Source organism: Bos indicus, chromosome 8 (assembly GCF_029378745.1).
Source record: "Bos indicus isolate NIAB-ARS_2022 breed Sahiwal x Tharparkar chromosome 8, NIAB-ARS_B.indTharparkar_mat_pri_1.0, whole genome shotgun sequence".
Classification (NCBI taxonomy): Eukaryota; Metazoa; Chordata; class Mammalia; order Artiodactyla; family Bovidae; genus Bos; species Bos indicus.
Window position 1 is genome coordinate 89,078,788 of NC_091767.1, and position 19,726 is coordinate 89,098,513.

General features: G+C 42.3%; 1 long non-coding RNA gene across 1 annotated transcript in view; it reads left to right on the forward strand.

Annotated features, from left to right (window-relative positions):
* LOC139184621 (uncharacterized) overlaps nucleotides 1–15,394 on the forward strand; it is a 30,833-nt gene extending 15,439 nt beyond the window's left edge. The window contains exons 2-3 of the long non-coding RNA XR_011568164.1: nucleotides 14,270–14,474; nucleotides 15,214–15,394. This is a non-coding gene — a long non-coding RNA (uncharacterized lncRNA). The remainder of the gene's footprint in view (nucleotides 1–14,269; nucleotides 14,475–15,213) is intronic.
* The last annotated feature ends 4,332 nt before the right edge of the window (nucleotides 15,395–19,726 follow it).

Genomic DNA, 19,726 nt, shown 5'->3' on the forward strand with positions numbered 1-19,726 from the left:
GAAGATCCCCTGGAGAAGGGAATGGCTACCCAAACAACTAACACTTGTGAAGCCAGACCCAGAGTGGGCATTGGATCCTGTTCTTAAACCCCCTCTAATCCAGTAGAGTGGGAAAGACCAGAAAGTGGACAACTGCTAAGCAAGGAGCTAGTGAGACAACAGGGTGGCTACTCCAAAATCAGCCTGAGGAGAAGTGCTGTCTGGGCCTGAGATCTCTGCCCCACAAGTGCCCAGATGCACCCTCCTGCTTTTAAGGAGGGTGGGGGTCACAGCCCAGTCTACGGAGGTGGTTAAGGCTTCCTGCAGGAGGGGCTTGCCCTCCATCTTACATCTTACAGATACAAAACATGCAGGGTCCAGCAGCGAAGGGCTGGGTGGCAGGTGCCAAGCCTGGAGAGCGTGTGACTCCTGGGCCTTGCATCATGTTAGATGTGACTGAAGATCTGTGTGTATTGGGGTGGGAGTGGGAAGTCATGGCAAGTAAGGCCATGGGAAGGGTCTGACCTCTCAGTCATCACACCAAGAATTTCCAACTATCTTTTCAGACTAAGGCCTTTGCTGGCTTTGAAGCAATGGTGTCCTGATCCAATAGGCCTGTGAAGACACACATCAGCCTCACTTTTTACCCTCACACCTTGGTGTGCACACCGTGAGGAAGTCCTCCCTGTGCAGCCTTGAAGGAGAGGGAAGGCAGAATCCTGGGGAGGCCTGGCTGGGCAGACTTCTGAGGGATGCAAGAGCCTTCATGCTCTGAATCACTAGAGACTAGAGTTCCAGGGCAGGCAAGAGCTTGGTGGGTATGGACAACACTGTCATCACTTACTGAGAATGTCTTAGGTGACATGTGCTCCTGGTTGGTTGCTCTGTGAATACATATGTTATTTGTTAACATCCAGGCACTGCAAACCTGTCAATCCTAGAGGAAATGAACCTTGAATATTCATTGAAAGGACTGATGCTGGAGCTGAAGCTCCAATACTTTGGTCACCTGATGCAAAGAGCCAGCTCATTGAAAAAAACCCTGATCCTGGGAAAGATCGAAGGCAGGAGGAGAGGGGGCAAACAGAGGATTAGGTAGTGGAATGACATCACTGACTCAATGGACATGAATTTGAGAAAGCTCCTGGAGATGGTGAAGGACAGGGAAGCCTGGTGTGCTGCAGTCCATGTGGTCAGAAAGAGTCAGACGTGACTTAGCACCTGAACATCGAGGACACTTTGAGGTGAGTTCTTGCTTGCGGGTGTAAGCAATTGGACAGAAGAAAATCTTGTTAAAGAGCCCACTTTCTTTGTGGAAGCATGATGTTGGGTTTGGTGTTGCCCAGGAGCTCATCAGAAATGCAGGTACTGAGGCCCACTGTTCCTCCTGCACCAGAACATGCATTTTAACAGACCTGCAGGCGTTTTCTGAGGCACTGAGGTGGGAGGAACTCTGAGCAACAGCAGCAGTTCCCTGTCTCCCTGCGTCAGAGGAGCCTGGTGGACTAAAGTCCATGGGCTTGCAAAGAGTTGGATGTGACTGAGTCACACACACACACACACACGCACGCACGCACACACACACACACACACACACACACTGCACATTAGCATCACCAGAGATTTCACACTCCCCAGATCCAGCCACATGCCAGGCCAGCAGAGCCAGCTGCTGGTGTGCAGCTGGTGCCCTGCACAGCCAGGGCTGAGGAGCTGCTCCACCTGCTGGATCTGGCTCACCTGAGCCCACAGCTCAATCTCCCCGATGTAGAGCTGATCCTTGGTCCTTGCTTGGGTTGGTCTGAGTCTGGGACCTTCCAGTCAGGCCTCTACAGTCCTATATTCCTGGTGTTCTCACTGTCTCTCCAAGGGCTCCCCTCACTCTCCTGCACATCCTCCACGGCTCCCTTCCTACAGGATTTCTGCATTCATCTCCCATATGTCTTTACCCTTCTTCCCCCAGGTAGGAGTTCATTGTCCATTACTATCATTGCTCCTCAGTCAAGTCCCCAACAACTTCCGCACTTCCCACCACCAGTTGAGTCTCTGCCGAAACTTTATTTAATCAAACCTGAATCTGAATCACAGCAAAATGACAGGGAGAGCTGAAGGCAAACATGATAAATGGGCGTTTGAAAATTGTCTTTTACTCTAAGAAATAAAGTGTAAGCAGTAGATGAAAAGACAGGCTTTGAGAGTGACCACAGGGCAAGGACTGGGTGGTTGTTAACAATGCAGTGGGAAGAGAGGAGCTGTGGCTTTGGGCATACCTGGCATTTCAGTTAGGGGAGACTGGGTGTGCAATTAGGGAGATGGGGTGCCCAGTAGCCTGCCATACCCTGGGATCCTGAGAGTCTTAGCTGAATATGGCCAAAGCCAGGGTCTAATCAGTGCTCCTGTGACATGGAGGCAAGTTACTTGTATAGCTACTTCTTTAATTAAATATCCAAGGAAGTTTTCACTCTAATAATAGCTCCAAAATGATAGCTGGTGGCAAGAAGCCTATGGACAGTGATAAAGCCCCGATACAGGTTTCTGAGCAACTGAGGACTTTGGGATCCAGACAGGGCAAAGGGCACATGGAGCACTGCAGAGTGTGGCAGAAACGAGGACTGGGATGCTGGGCAGAGGTCAGCTTGCTGTGGGATGTGGGCTGGGTGCCTAGAGCAGGACTATGAGGGCCTCAAGAGCCCCCATAAGCCTGGCAGCAATGTGATGAGCCAGGACTCAGGTGGCCTCATTGGAGTAAAAACTTTGGCTCTGAGGTGGCTTATAGGCAAGTACGTCACAGGGAACTGTAGGTCCCACGTTAAGGGGAAGGGCTTAGCCAGGCGACAGGTGGAGAAGCCCACCACAGATCAGGCTCAGGTGTGCAGAATCTGGTGACAGGACCCTGGTGGCTCCCAGGAAGGGGCAGGGGGGTCTCCAGATCCTCATCAATGGCCCCCTTTGGGGCAGAGAAAAGGAGACTGTCTCTCTACTCAGGTTCAGTTGGCTTCCAGGAACTGAGATCAGAATGGCCTGAGTCAGGGCAGGATGTGGCCAGCTGTGGTGGGCAGGGTGTGTGGGAGCCAGGGCCACTGCCTCCTGCAGCTATCAGTCTTGCAGTGGCTCACAGACCCGTCAGGAGTTTCCGAAACAGGACCGTGGGAGGGAGGTGGGTGAACCCCTAGGTTGGTGATCTGGGGAAATCCATTCTTCATAATAATGATTTTTGCTTTTGTTTTTGTTACTTCGGCTTGGCCTCTTTTATTTGACATGCTGTTTTGAGATTCATTTTATGTTGTTCCACACATCAGTAGTTTGTCCCTTTTTAAAAAATTGAACTATAGTCGTAGTTGTGTTAGTTTCAGCAAAGTGCTTCAGTTATATATGTATCTTTTTTCCCCAGATGTTTTCCATTAAACATAATGACTTGAAAATGCATTCCTTTACTGACCGTGACTTTTTTCTTTCTTGTCTCCCTTCTTTCCCTCCTTCCTGCCTTTCTTCCCCTCTCCCACTATATCAGTTTCAGGTACACAGAATTATAATATGCCACCTGTGTACACTGTAGGGTTGTCATAGCCACAAGTCTAGGTGCCATCCATCACCATAAGGTGGACCCCCTCCAACGGTTTCACCCTCCCCTCAACCCCAGGTGCCATCCATCACCATAAGGTGGACCCCCTCCAAGGTTTCACCCTCCCCTCAACCCCCTTCCCCTCTGATCACCACTAATCTTTTCTCTGTACCTATGAGTTTGTTTTGTTTAATTTTGTTTGTTTGTTTATAGCTTTTTTATGTGAATGATATCTTTCTCCATCTGATTTATTTCACTTGGCATAATACCCTCTAGGTCAATCCATGTTGTTGGAAATGACAAAATTTCACTTCATATTTTATGGTTGAGTAATACTACACACACACACACACACACACACACACACACACACACACACACACACTTTCTAGGTGACTCAATGATAAAGAATCTACCTACCAATGCAGGAGATACAGGAGATATGGGTTCAATCCCTAGGTCTGGAAGCTCCTAGAGGCAACCCACTCCAGTAGTCTTGCCTGGAAAATCCCACAGACAGAGGAGCCTGATAGGCTCCAGTCCATGGGGTCAGAAAGAGTTGGACATGACTGACTGACTGGGCACACTCAGCAGGCACACCTATATGTGCCACATCTTCTTTATCAGTTCATCCATTGATGAGTACTTGGGTTGCTTCCATGTTTCCATCTCTTGGCAGTTGTAAATAATGATGTAATTGAACATAGATATCTTTTCAAATTAGTGTTTTCATGTTTTTTGAATAAACACCCAATAGTGGAATAGCTGGATAATATGGCAGTTGCAGTCTTAATTTTTTGAAGAACCTCCTTTCTGTTCTTCATAGTGGCTGTATCGATTTATATTCCCACCACCTGTGCGCGAGTCCCTTTTTCTCCACATCCTCTTCAACATTTGTTGTTTCTTGTCTTTTCCATAATAGTCATTTTAACAGGTATGAGGTAGTATCTCATTGTGTTTTGATTTGCATTTCTCCAATAACTGGTGATGTTGAAAATCTTTTCATGTGCCTGCTGGCCATCTGTATGTGTTCTTTGGAAAAATGCCTATCCAAACACTTCCTTTTTAAGTGGGTTGTTTCTTTTTGTTGTTGAGTAGTATGAGGTTTATAAATATATTTTGGATATCAGACATATTATTTGCAAGTATCTTATCAGATACATGATTTGCAAGCATCTTCTCCCCTTAGAGGGGTTGCCTTTTCAGTTTGATGATTATTTCCTTCACTGACCAGAAGCTTTGTAGTTTGATATAGTCCAATTTGCTTATTTTTGCTTTTGTTTCCCTTGCCTTTGAAATCAGACCACACACAAAAAAGTCACTAAGACCAATGACAGTGAAGTTACTGCCTATATTTTCTTTTAGGAATTTTATGTTTTCAGGTCTAACATTGTAAGATAGTGATCTAGTTTTGTTTTGTTTTGTTTTTGCATGTGACTGTCCAGTTTATTCAACACCATTAATTGAAGAATGGTGTTGAGAATACTTTTTTCATTGTATGTTCTTTCCTTTGCCATAGTTTTTCCATATATGTGTGAATTTATTTCTAGGCTCTCGATCTGTTCTGCTATTCTATATATATATATATTTTTTTTGCCAGTATTATACTGTTCTGGAGGAGGAAATGGCAACCCACTCCAGTATTCTTGTCTGGAAAATTCCATGGACAGAGGGGCCTGGCAGGCTACAGTCCATGAGGTCACAAAAGAGTCAACATGACTGCAACTGAGCACAGCATACTGTTCAGATTACCATAGCTACTCTATATATTATATATAGTATATATATATATATACACACTAACATATACTTGATATATGTTAGCATATTCTGAAATCAGGATGTATGATACCTCCAACTCTGTTCTTCCTTAAAATTGTCTTGGATATTTATGATCTTTTGTGGTTCCATAAAATTTTTAGAGTATTTGTTCTAGTTTTGTGAAATATGCCATTGGGATTTTGATAAGGATTGCATTGAACCTTCAGATTGTTGTAGATATTATGGACATTTAAACAATATTAATACTTCTAATCCATGAACATGGAATGTCTTTCCATTTATTTGTGTCTTCTTCAGTTTCTTTGAAAAGTGTCTTAGTTTTCAGTTGTATAGGCTTTTCACCTTCTTGGTTAAATTTATTCCCAAGTAATTTATTCTTTTTCATGCTATTGTAAATGGGATTTTAAAAATTTCTTTTTCTGATAATTTGTTATTAGTCTGTAGAAATGCCACAGATTTCTGTTTATTGATTTTTTTTAATTTAAATTTATATATTTTAATTAGAGGCTAATTACTTTACAATATTGTATTGGTTTTGCCATACATCAACATGAATCTGCCACGGGTGTACACGTGTTCCCAATCCTGAACCCCCTCACACCTCCCTCCCCATACCATCCCTCTGGGTTATCCCAGTGCACCAGCCCCAAGCTTCCTATATCCTGCATCGAACCTGGACTGGCGATTGGTTTCTTATATGATATTATACATGTTTCAATGCCATTCACTGCGATCCAACAGTCTACAAGCAATAAATGCTGGAGAGGATGTGGAGAAAAGGGAACCCTCTTACACTGTTGGTGGGAATGCAAACTAATACAACCACTATGGAGAACAGTGTGGAGATTCCTTAAAAAACTGGAAATAGAACTGCCATATGACCCAGCATTTGTTCACTTTGTTAATTATGTATTAATCATTAATGTGTCATATTGATGGATTTGTTGATGTTGAACATCCTTGCATCCTGGAATAAATCCCAGTTGAATATGGTGTATGACCTTTTTAATATATTGTTGGATTTGGCTTGCTACCATTTTGTTGAGGATTTTTGCATCTGTGTTTATTAAGGATCAGTTCAGTTCAGTTCAGTTTGGTCACTCAGTCGTGTCCGACTTTTGGCGACCCCATGAATCGCAGCATGCCAGGCCTCCCTGTCTATCACCAACTCCCGGAGTTCACCTAAACTCATGTACATAGAGTCGGTGATGCCATCCAGCCATCTCATCCTCTGTCGTCCCCTTCTCCTCCTGCCCCCAATCCCTCCCAGCATCAGAGTCTTTTCCAATGAGTCAACTCTTCGAATGAGGCGGCCAAAGTATTGGAGTTTCAGCTTCAATATCTGTCCTTCCAGTGAATACCCAGGACTGATCTCCTATAGGATGGACTGGTTGTATCTCCTTGCAGTCCAAGGGACTCTCAAGAGTCTTCTCCAACACCACAGTTCAAAAGCATCAATTGTTTGGCACTCAGCTTTCTTCACAGTCCAACTCTCACATTCATACATGACCACTGGAAAAACCATAGCCTTGACTAGACGGACCTTTGTTGACAAAGTAGTATCTCTGCTTTTTAATATGCTGTTTAGGTTTGTCATAACTTTCCTTCCAAGAAGTAAGAGTCTTTTAATTTTATGGCTGCAGTCACCATCTGCAGTGATTTTGGAGCCGCCCCAAATTAAGAATATTGAGCTGTAATTTTATTTTTTTGTGTGTGGTGTCCTTGTCTGATTTTGGTATAGGGCTGAAAGTGGAAATCACTCAGTCATATTCAACTCTTTGTGACCTCTGGACTATACAGTCCCTGGAATTCTCCAGGCCAGAATAGTGGAGTGGGTAGCCTTTCCCTTCTTCAGGGGATCTTCCTAACCCAGGGATCGAACCCAGGTCTCCCACATTGCGGGTGGATTCTTTACCAGCTGAGTCACAAGGGAAGCCCAGTACAGGGTAATGCTGGCTTTATAAAATGTGTTTGGAAGGTTTCCCTTCCCTTCACATTTTTATAAGAATTTGAGAAGGGTAAGTAGTATCTTCTATGAATATTTTGTAGAATTCACGAGTGAGACCAACTAGTCCTGGGCTTTCAGTTGTTGGGAGATTTTGATTACAATCGCAATTTCCTTACTAGTAATCTGTCTACTCAGATTTTCTATTCCTCCAAGACTCAGTCTTGGAAGACTATATGTTTCTAGGAATTTATCCATTTCTTCTAGATTGCCTAAATTGTTGATGTATAAGTGATTGTAGCAGTCTTTTATGAAATGCTGTATTTCTATGTATTAGTTGAAATTTCTTTCATCTTTAATTTTATTTATTTAAATCTCTTTTATTTTCCTGTTGAGTCCAGCTAAAGGTGTGTTGATTTTGTCTTTTCTAACAATTGGCTCTTAGTTTTATCTTTTCTATTTCCCTGTAGCTTCTATTTCATTAATTTCTGCTCTGATCTTTGCTATTTTCTTCCTTTTACTAATTTTGGGCTTCATTTTAAAAAATTTCTTTAGAAGTAAGGTTAGATTTTTCATTTGTGATTTTTCTTGAGGTAGATTGCTATGAACTTATCTTTTGGCATATGTGGGAGTTTTTTGTTGCTAGTATGTTTTGATTTTTCCTTTAATTTCTTCAATGACTCCTTGGTTTTCAGTACCATGTTGTTTAATCTTCACGTTTACGTGGCTTTGAGTTTCTTCCCACTTGTGATTGATTTCTACATTAATACCATTGCAGTTGGAGAAGGTGCTTGATACAATTTCAATCTTGAATTTATTGGCTCTTTTCTTGTGACCCAATATGTCACATATCCTAGAGAATGTTTCACATGCATTTAAGAAGAATGTGTATTCTGCTGCTTTTGGATGAAATGTTCTATCTATAAATGCGAAGTTTATTGATCTAATATGTTGTCTAAGTCTGATGTTTCTTTATTGATTTCCTGTTTGGATGATCTATCTATTGATTTACTGTTAATCACTCAGTTGTGTCCAACTCTTTGCAACCCCATGGACTGTATGTAGCCTGTTCATGGAATTCTCCAGGCAAGAATACTGGAGTGGGTTGCCATTCCCTTCTCCAGGAGATCTTTTTGACTGAGGAATCAAACCCATCTGCAGTACAGGCAGATTCCTTACCATCTGAGCCACATGGGAAGCCCATTCAATGATTTAAGAGGGGGTGCTTATTACTATTAGTACTTTTACTATTATTTTGTTTACTTTATTATTTTATTCTTTCTGCTATTATTTTGTTGTTTACAATTTTCCCTTTAAAATGTTAACATTTGCTTTATATATCTTGGTGCTCCTCTGTTGGTGCATGTACATTTATAAATTATAAAAGTGTATCTTCGTACAGGATTGATCCCTTTATCATTGTGCAATATTTTGCTTTGTCTTTTTATTACACTCTCTGTTTTAAAGTTTATTTTGTCTGCTATGAGTATAGCTGCTCCAGATATCATTTCCATTTGTATGGAATATCTTTTTCCATCCTTTTCATTCTTTATGTACTTTCTCTGAAGTGGCTTGTAGGCAGCATATAGATGTGTCTTGTTTTGTTATCCATTCAGTTGCTCTATGTTTTGATTGGTGAATTTAGCATTTTACATTTAATTAGTGTATGTCCATACTTATTGACAATTTGTTAGTTGTTTTGTGGCTGTTTATGTAGTTTATCTCTGTAACTTTCTTCTTCTCTTTCTCTCTTACCTCATGTATTGGTGGTTTTCTTTAGTGTTGCATTTTTTTCTCATTTTCTTTTATTTACTATAAGCTTTTTTCTTTGTGGTTTCTATGAAGTTCACATATAACATCCTATATAAATAGTAGCCTGTTTTAATTGGTAGCAACATTCCAAAACTTTATCCTTTTACTCTACCCCACCATATTTTGGGCTTCCCACATAGCTCAGCTTGTAAGGAATCCTCCTAAAATGCAGAAGACCCCAGTTCAATTCCTGGATCAGGAAGATCCCCTGGAGAAGGGATAGCCTACCCACTCCAGTATTCTTGGGCTTCCCTGGTGGCTCAGATGGTAAAGAACTCCCTTGAGATGCAGGAGCCCTGGGTTCCATCCCTGGGTTGGGAAGATCCCCTGGAGGAGGGCATGGCAACCCACTCCAGTATTCTTGGGCTTCCCTGGTGGCTTTGCAAAGAACTCCCTTGCAATGCAGGAGCCCTGGGTTCCATCCCTGGGTTGGGAAGATCCCCTGGAGGAGGGCATGGCAACCCACTCCAGTATTCTTGGGCTTCCCTGGTGGCTTTGCAAAGAACTCCCTTGCAATGCAGGAGCCCTGGGTTCCATCCCTGGGTTGGGAAGATCCCCTGGAGGAGGGCATGGCAACCCACTCCAGTATTCTTGGCTTCCCCGGTGGCTTTGCAAAGAACTCCCTTGCAATGCAGGAGCCCTGGGTTCCATCCCTGGGTTGAGAAGATCTCCTGGAGGAGGGCATGGCAACCCACTCCAGTATTCTTGGGCTTCCCTGGTGGCTTTGCAAAGAACTCCCTTGCAATGCAGGAGCCCTGGGTTCCATCCCTGGGTTGGGAAAATCCCCTGGAAGACAGCATGGCAACCCACTCTAGTATTCTTGCCTGGAGAATCTGCATAAACAGAGGAAACTGGCAGGCTATGGTCCATGGGGTTACAAAGAGTTGGACATGACTGAGCAACTAAGCACAGCTCCACAGTTTATAATTTTGGTAACACATTTTACCCCATTTTATTTTATGCATCCCTTGATTAATTATTATAATTTTAGTAATATTTACTACTTTTGATCCACTATCTTTATTTTACAGTAAGTCCCCTACACATGAATGAATTCTATTCCAAAAGCTCATTCCTAAGTCCAACAAAGTTAACTTAGGTACCCAACTAACACAGTTGGCTATATAGTACTTTACTACAATGGGTTTAAAATACTTTTCACACAAATAATACATAAAAAACAAACACACAAAAAATAAAGAAAACATTTTTAGTCTTAAAGTATAGTATCTTTAAATGTACAATAGTACAGTATCAGATCAGATCAGATCAGATCAGTCGCTCAGTCGTGTCTGACTCTTTGCAACCTCATGAGTCGCAGCACGCCAGGCCTCCCTATCCATCACCAACTCCTGGAGTTCACTCAGACTCATGTCCATCGAGTCAGTGATGCCATCCAGCCATCTCATCCTCTGTCGTCCCCTTCTCCTCTTGCCCCCAATCCCTCCCAGCATCAAAGTTTTTTCCAATGAGTCAACTCTTCGCATGAGGTGGCCAAAGTACTAGAGTTTCAGCTTTAACATCATTCCTTCCAAAGAAATCCCAGGGCTGATCTCCTTCAGAATGGACTGGTTGGATCTCCTTGCAGTCCAAGGGACTCTCAAGAGTCTTCTCCAACACCACAGTTCAAAAGCATCAATTCTTCAGTGCTCAGCCTTCTTCACAGTCCAACTCTCACATCCATACATGACCACAGGAAAAACCATAGCCTTGACTAGACAAACCTTTGTTGGCAAAGTAATGTCTCTGCTTTTGAATATGCTATCTAGGTTGGTCATAACTTTCCTTCCAAGGAGTAAGTGTCTTTTAATTTCATGGCTGCAGTCACCATCTGCAATGATTTTGGAGTCCAGAAAAATAAAGTCTGACACTGTTTCCACTGTTTCCCCATCTATTTCCCATGAAGTGGTGGAACCGGATGCCATGATCTTCGTTTTCTGAATGTTGAGCTTTAAGCCAAGTTTTTCACTCTCCACTTTCACTTTCATCAAGAGGCTTTTTAGTTCCTCTTTACTTTCTGTCATAAGGGTGGTGTCATCTGCATATCTGAGGTTATTGATATTTCTCCCGGCAATCTTGATTCCAGCTTGTGTTTCTTCCAGTCCAGCGTTTCTCATGATGTAGTCTGCATATAAGTTAAATAAACAGGGTGACAATATACAGCCTTGACAAACTCCTTTTCCTATTTGGAACCAGTCTGTTGTTCCATGTCCAGTTCTAACTGTTGCTTCCTGACCTGTATACAGGTTTCTCAAGAGGCAGATCAGGTGGTCTGGTATTCCCATCTCTTTCAGAATTTTCCACAGTTTTTGTGATCCACGCAGTCAAAGGCTTTGGCATAGTCAATAAAGCAGAAATAGATGTTTTTCTGGAACTCTCTTGCTTTTTCCATGATCCAGCAGATGTTGGCAATTTGATCTCTGGTTCCTCTGCCTTTTCTAAAACCAGCTTGAACATCAGGAAGTTCATGGTTCACATATTGCTGAAGCCTAGCTTGGAGAATTTTGAGCATTACTTTACTAGCGTGTGAGATGAGTGCAATTGTGCGGTAGTTTGAGCATTCTTTGGCATTGCCTTTCTTTGGGATTGGAATGAAAATGGACCTTTTCCAGTCCTGTGGCCACTGCTGAGTTTTCCAAATTTGTTGGCATATTGAGTACAGCACTTTCACAGTATCATCTTTCAGGATTTGGAATAGCTCAACCGGAATTCCATCACCTCCACTAGCTTTGTTCGTAGTGATGCTTTCTAAGGCCCACTTGACTTCACATTCCAGGATGTCTGGCTCTAGGCCAGTGATCACGCCATTGTGATTATCTGGGTCATGAAGATCTCTTTTGTACAGTTCTTCTGTGTATTCTTGCCATCTCTTCTTAATATCTTCTGCTTCTGTTAGGTCCATACCATTTCTGTCCTTTATTGAGCTCATCTTTGCATGAAATATTCCTTTGGTATCTCTGATTTTCTTGAAGAGATCCCTTTCCCATTCTGTTGTTTTCCTCTATTTCTTTGCATTGATCACTGAAGAAGGCTTTCTTATCTCTTCTTGCTATTCTTTGGAACTCTGTATTCAGATGTTTATATCTTTCCTTTTCTCCTTTGCTTTTCACTTCTCTTCTTTTCACAGCTATTTGTAAGGCCTCCCCAGACAGCCATTTTGCTTTTTTGCATTTCTTTTCTATGGGAATGGTCTTAGCAGCTGCCATTCAGGGGTTGGCATTGTGTAAACAGGCAAGAATTGTTACTGACTGGAGGAGGGAGAGGAGTTGGGAGATGATAGAGCTGAAGGATTTTCAGCAATATGAAATGGAGGGCAAATTGCAATTTCACTCACACCTGACTCTGATGGCATGCATGTTTGCATCTTTGAAAGTTTGCAACTTGATGGTTGGTATTTAGGGGACTTACTGTATATCCAAAATCACTGCAGATGGTAACTGCAGCCATGAAATTCAAAGACTCTTACTCCTTGGAGGGAAAGTTATGACCAACCTAGAGAGCATATTGAAAAGCAAAGACATTACTTTGCCAACAAAGGTTCGTCTAGTCAAGGCTATGGTTTTTCCAGTGGTCGTGTATGGATGTGAGAGTTGGACTGTGAAGAAAGCTGAGCACTGAAGAATTGATGCTTTTGATCTGTGGTGTTGGAGAAGACTCTTGAGAGTCCCTTGGACTGCAAGGAGATCCAACCAGTCCATTCTGAAGGAGATCAGCCCTGGGATTTCTTTGGAAGGAATGATGCTAAAGCGGAAACTCCAGTACTTTGGCCACCTCATGCGAAGAGTTGACTCATTGGAAAAGACTGATGCTGGGAGGGATTGGGGGCAGGAGGAGAAGAGGACGACAGAGGATGAGATGGCTGGATGGCATCACCAACTCAATGGACTTGAGTTTGAGTGAACTCCAGAGTTGGTGATGGACAGGAAGGCCTGGTGTGCTGTGATTCATGGGGTCACAAAGAGTCGGACACAACTGAGTGACTGAACTGAACTGAACTGTACTATAATATATGTTATATATTGTCTTTTCCATTGAGATTTTTACTTTAATATTGTTTTCTTATTATTAATTAGTGCCATTTCTTTCAGCTTAAAAAACTCCCTTCAATATTTTTTGCAGGGTTAGTTTAATGCTGATAAACTTTTTTTTTTTAACTTTTACTTATCTGGGAAACTCTTGATCTCTTCTTCAATTCTGAATGAAAGCCTAGCTCAATAGAGAATTCTTGGTTTCAAATTTTTCTTCTTTTCAGCACTGAATATGGCATACTATTCCCTTTTGGTTTGTAAAAATTTCTGCTGATTTTGGGTGTTTGCCTTATATTTAACAAATTGTTTTTCTCCTGCTACTCTTAAAAGTCTTTCTTTAACTTTTATCTTTTTTAATTACAATGCTCATCTTATTTGGTATTTTCTGAGCTTTCTAGACTTGGATGCCTATTTTCTTTACCAAATTAGGGAAATTTTCAGCCACTATTTCTCCAAATAATTTTTCTGGCCCTTTCCCTTTCTTTTCTTCTGGGACCTTGTGCTAAGTTGCTTCAGGCATGTCTGACTCTGTGTGACCCTATGGGCTGCAGCCTGCCAGGCTCCTTTGTCCATTGGATTCTCCAGGCAAGAATGAATAATGGACCGTGTTGCCATTTCCTTCTCCATCTGGAACCTTACAACACAACATCTACCTGATGTTGTTCCAAAGGTCCTTTAAGATATTTTCACTTTTTAAAGTTCTTTTTTATTTTATTTTATTTTTTAACTTTACAATATTGTATTGGTTTTGCCATATATCAACATCAATCTGCCACAGGTATACACGTGTTCCCCATCCTGAACCCTTGCTGCTCTGACTGGGTGAGTTCCATTGCTTTGTCTTCCATCTCACTGATTCATTTTTCTACCATATCCAGTCTGCTGTTGCACCCCTTTAGTGTGTTTTTCAGTTTAGTTGTAACTTCTGTTTGGTAATTTCTTGTATTTTCTATCTTTTTGTTGAAGTTCATCCATTCTTCTCCCAAGTTCTGTGAGCATTCTTATGACCATTATTTTGAATATTTTACCAGATAGCTTGCTTATCTCTGTTTGAGTTAGTTCTTTTCCTGAAGCTTTGTTTTGTTTTTTTGATTGGAACATATTCTTCTGTCTTCTCATTTTATTTTATTTCTGTCTTCTCTGTTTATTTCTGTGTATTAGCTACTTGGGAAAAATCGTTGGCAGAAGGAGAAGAGGGCATCAGAGAATGAGAATGCTGGATGGCATCACTGATGCAATGAGCATGAACTTGGACAAACTCCAGGAGGTGGTAAAGACAGGGAGGCCTGGCATGCTGCAGTCCATGGGATGGCAAAGAGTCACACATGACCCGACAACTGAACAACATCAACAACAGCAATATTAGGTATATTATCTCTCACAGTCTTGGAGGAGTGACTCAGCCCCTACGAAGTCTTGCAACTTATTCCTTCCTTTCCAGCAGATGCTTCAAGATTAGTAAGTGGGTCTCCTTCACCTATGGCCCATATGCTTTTAAATCTGGTGTTTCTGAGCTATTTTTGAGATTGAGTGAATTTTGCACATGATCCTTTTAAGAGTGGGTTCTCCATTCCCTATAGTTCTATAGTTTTCCTGGGCATATTCCTTGTTGGTTTTCAAAGCCAGGTGTTTTAGGGGCTCATCTCTCCTGTACAGGATCTAGAGGTTGGAGTATCAGATGTGAAGCTCAGATCCCTTAGTCTTCGGGGAAATGACCCATACCTTTGTGATCTCTCCTGATTGTGGATCACTGTAGCTGGGATCTGGGTTTTTCCTTGGCAAGCCTGTATCTCTGCCTCTTTTACCCATATAGATGCTATCCTTTTACCCTTTGCTGTGGAGGCTCTGGGTTTTAGGTCTCTTTCCGAGGGAATTATTTCCTATGTATTTGTAGGTTTTTTGTAACCACGGTAGGAGGTGAGATCAGGATCTTCCTACACTTGCCGTCTTGAAGCCTCTCTGGCTGTGACTGCAGTGCAGGAGGAATGGTTAAAGACGTAGTTGGGAGAAATGCTTTGACAATGTTAAAAATGATAACTATGAAGTGCTTAAGACTGTTTTCTGACACAATGAATACAGCTACTTTTCTTTACTTTTTCTTTAAGTTTTCAGGCACTTTGAAATGATGGATAAGAACAAGGCCATCAGCAGAAATGAAGAACATGAATGTAAATTACATCAGGAGGTCAGGATTTCCCATTCTGGACACTTTTCAAGGATGATCTTCAAAGCAAGGACATTTTCAATGCTTGGGTTTGTTAAATAAAAAGCTAATGTTCGATTTAACCTGTGTGTTTGTTCATGTGGTTATTCTCCTTCCTTGAGGCAGCTTTCTCTGTCTCTGAAAAATGCAAACATGTCCTGCATCAGGAGAATTTCTGAGTAGTCTTTTCTTCCTAACTCCTTTGCAGAAGGTGGACTACAAAGGACACTTGTCTCTTCCTGAAGAGACAGTTCCTAGTGACGGGCTGTATAGATCTGAGCTCGCAGCGCAAGAACAGAGACCTGGAAATAGAATGAAAGGAGAGACTGTGATATGTCAGGAGGCCTTCAGGAGATTTTTGACCTCTGAGAACAAGGGGGTCACCTGGATGCAGACTGCCTGTTCCATTCAGTACTCCAAGGGAGAGTGGGCCCAGATACCCTGGAGGGCCTGAGTCTGAACTCACAGGGGGCCCGTCTGATGGATTTAGACAGAAGAAAATAACATCCCGAGTCACCTTGCAGGATATCTGTTTTTCTGCTGAGAGATGTGGTCCTTAATTCCACGTGCAACCACATGCAGTAACATATTCATAGGTTCCAGGGATTAAGACATGATTAGGCTGCCTCTGAGGGGCCAGTCATTACCAACCAGGAAAGGAATTTGCATTTTTATCCTGTGTGTGGCAGGAGCTTTTGGAGGAATTCACATAGGGAATTATTCTGATTAAGAGCCGCCCCCTCAACAGGGTGTCACAGTGTTATAGAACCCTTCAGGGTGTACAGGGCTTCCCTTGTAGCTCAAATGGTAAAGAATCTTCCTACAATGCAGGACACCCAGGTTCAATCCCTGGGATTGAGGGAAGATACCCTGGAGAAGGGCATGGATACCCTCTCCAGTATTCTTGCCTGGAGAACTCCATGGACAGAGGAGCCTGTTCATGGGAATCACCAGAGTTGGACACGACTGAGCGACTAACACACACGAGGTGTTTCTGGGCTTCCCAGGTGGCGCTAGTGGTAAAGAACACGCCTGCCAGTGCAGGAGACATAAGAGATATGAGTTCCATTTCTGAGTTGGGAAGATCCTCTAGAGGAGGGCATGGCAACCCACTCCAGTTTTCTTGCCAGGACAATCCCATGGACAGGGGAGCCTGGCAGGCTATGGTTGGACATGAATAAAATGAATAAAATGACCTAGCATGCATGTAGGCTATTTCTGGCAACTGTCATAGCCCCATTCTCAGAGAAACAGTCTGCTGGGTGCCAGGCCCTCCCTGGGACCCATGGAAGCCTAGCTGCCCACTGTGTGCGTCCAGTGCAGAGGGGAAAGGGAGCTGGAGAGGAATCCTGTCCACCATCCGGCTTCTTCTGGCCAGAGCCTCTTCCTTGATTCAGCCCTCACTGCATTCCAGAGTTCTCCAAGCTATGTGTTCAAGAGATTGAAACAGTGAAATGTCCACTGGTCAGTGTCTTTTAAAGAAGACGAGAACCCCAAATACCTTTGAATCTATTAGGGGTCTGGCCCTCTTCATATTGCAAGAGGGGACTATATTGTTTTGAGAGTCCCATTTTTATTTTTGGTAACTCTATGTCACATCTACTTTTCTATTCAACTGAAGAGGCATCTTCAATGCAATCCCTAAATTAGTAAATCGTCCATGCTAAGTATTGGGTTGGCCAAAAAGTTCCTTCGGTTTTAAGTATTGTAATGTACTTACTGTGATCGATATTCTTGTATAATGAATGAGGCTTGTCCTATTTAAGTGTTTATATAAGCTAGTTATATGAAGTGTCAGGTAATGACGATTATCATAGTAAGTTGTTTTCGTAAATTTGCACAAGTTTTTGAAACTCATTGGTAAAACAGAAAAATTTTGGTTTAAGAATAATCTTCACCGAAGCCTGGAAGTTCACTCTAACAGCTTGCACCTGGGTTACATTTACTCTGTCCTATTCTGTGGAAGTTGTTACAATATTTGACAACCATCTAGTAGGAAGAGAGGGAGACAGTCCCTAGAGAAGGCTCTTTCCAAGGAGGCCAGGTGCAGGGGAGGGAGATGTGACCTTAGTTAATATCTCTTCACTTTTTGGGGAGTGGAATATATGCATGATGGGTTTTAGTGCACCTGGAAGCATCAACTGATGCATATTTCTTGAGTGTTGCAATATATTTGTCTCCTGGGAGGCTGATAAGAACAAATTTGTGCTGACCATATGTGAAGCAATGGGGCAAGTGCGGGCTTGGACTTCGCTTCCTCTGATTCCAGTAGTGGTGGAAGTCAAGGAGATGCTCACATGCTCAAGATAGGAGAGAGAACTTTTCAGGTTATGATTCTGGATTCTCACCTCTTCCTGCAGCAATCATCATCATTAGCCATCCTTCAGTCTCTCTTTTGTGTTCTTGCAACCAAAACAAACACAAATTACTCTGTTAAACTCCTAGCTGCTGTAATAATGAATAACAAAACATGTTCAACCTTGTGCTTGGTTCTTGATATGCATGCAGTGCTTATAGTTAGCATGTTATTTCTGTGTTCTGCTCTTTCATATTTTTGATATTATTGCTTTCATATTTTTGATATTGTTGCTTTCATTTTTATGGTTTTTAATCAGTTTCTCTCAATTTTTATTTATTTATTTCTCTGTCTACATTTATTACTTTCAAAATAGTTTTATTTTCAAAAGACTATTTTCAAATAGTCTTGTGGCCTATTTGTCCTTTCCTATTTCTTTTTCTTTTTAATATTTCTTTTGTTGTGTCTCAGTCATTTCTTTCCATTCTCAAACCTTTGATTATGTCAACAATTTCTAACTATCCATAAGCTTCCTTAAGTGTAAGGGCTCAGAAATGCCTGTAACTGTGACCTAATCTTATTCATCTTATTGAGTTCCATGATATATGCTGAATAATACCTACGGAAATGGAAAGTTGAATTTCCAAAATATTAAGCAGTAAATTTCCAGCAACTAAAGCCCACACTCATAATTTTTAGCATGATTTTCTTGGGCACCATCTCCTAATGGTCAGAACCACAGACTGCAGGCTCTGCTGAGGAGACCATTGCACAAAGAGACCCATCAACCCGCATAAGTCTAACCCTTTCTCTTAAGTCCTGAAACAACATTCTGCTATGACTAAATTACCTAAGATGTACTCACTGGTGTTACCAACTCCCAGGATGTTGAAATGAGAATTGTGGCTTGGCCACAGTTATAAACAATCTATAACTTTAAATCTCTTACCATCTGGCTACAGGGAAGCCTTCTTATGAATGGTTTGCTTTCTTCAGTCTTAACTCTTTTTGCGTATTTGTGTTGCTTGTTCTGTCTAGACTCTGTCTTCCCTGAATAAACGCAACATGAAGTTACAACCTGTTAACTTGGTCATGAAAGGTAGAAGGTAGGGATGGGTGGCTGGCTGGAGGGTAGACAGGTGGCGAGATGGATGGATATGTGATAAAGCAAGTAGGGTCAAATGGGCATCGTAAGATCTAGATGGCATGCATATTGCCTTTTACTGCAATATTCTTTTGGTTTTTCAGTTTATTTGAAACATTTCACAACAAAATTTTGGAGGAAAAACTTGGAGATGGTGGGATGATGGTTCAAAATCTTATAAATCCCTATGACTTTGATTTTCTCCCCTAGTTAGTTATGTGCAGCTTATCTCTGGCCAAGTTCAGGCAGGTGCACCTACAGAACACATTCACCAGAGCTGCTGCTATTCAGTCCAGTAGTTGTGGGTGTGAGTCTTCTCAGTTAGATGCTGATCTCCTTTGGCAGGGATCAAGTTATACCCATTTTCTCTTTGTGTCTATGGATCAATACTGAGCACAGAGTGAATTTTCAAATACGACAATTTTACCAAGGTTGGTTGGAAAGCTGGCTCCCACAGTGTATTTCTTATTATGTTGACAAACCAGACAGGGTCAGTGGAAACGAAGTAACCGATCCCTTCATCAGCCACTTGGGTGTTGTCGGTATTCAGTTCCTTCCTTCTTGTATCAGTTATCTCTTGAGGGTACCAGGCCTCCAGTTCTGGGAACACAAAGCTGGAAGACACGATCACTGCTGTTCAGGAGTTTATGGAGAAATGGAGATGGTTACAGTGTGATGTTCATGTTTGCTGGGGGAGGTCAGTGGGATTAGCAAAAGTGAGAGCCTTGTCCTTGGCCCTTGCCTACTCCAGAGGCTGCATGCCCCTCTCGTAGACCACCTCCAAGCAGGCCCAGACTCCAATGTCAGGAAAGGCTGGGGAACCAATGCCCAAGGTCACCCCTCACCAAAGAGGAGCCTGGACTGAGGACTTCTGTCTTTCTTGCTCCATGGGGCAATTGCACATCTCTGGAGTGTTCCCAGCAGGACTGAGCCCCAGGTGCCCACAGAACTGTGGCACACACTTCATCAATCCTC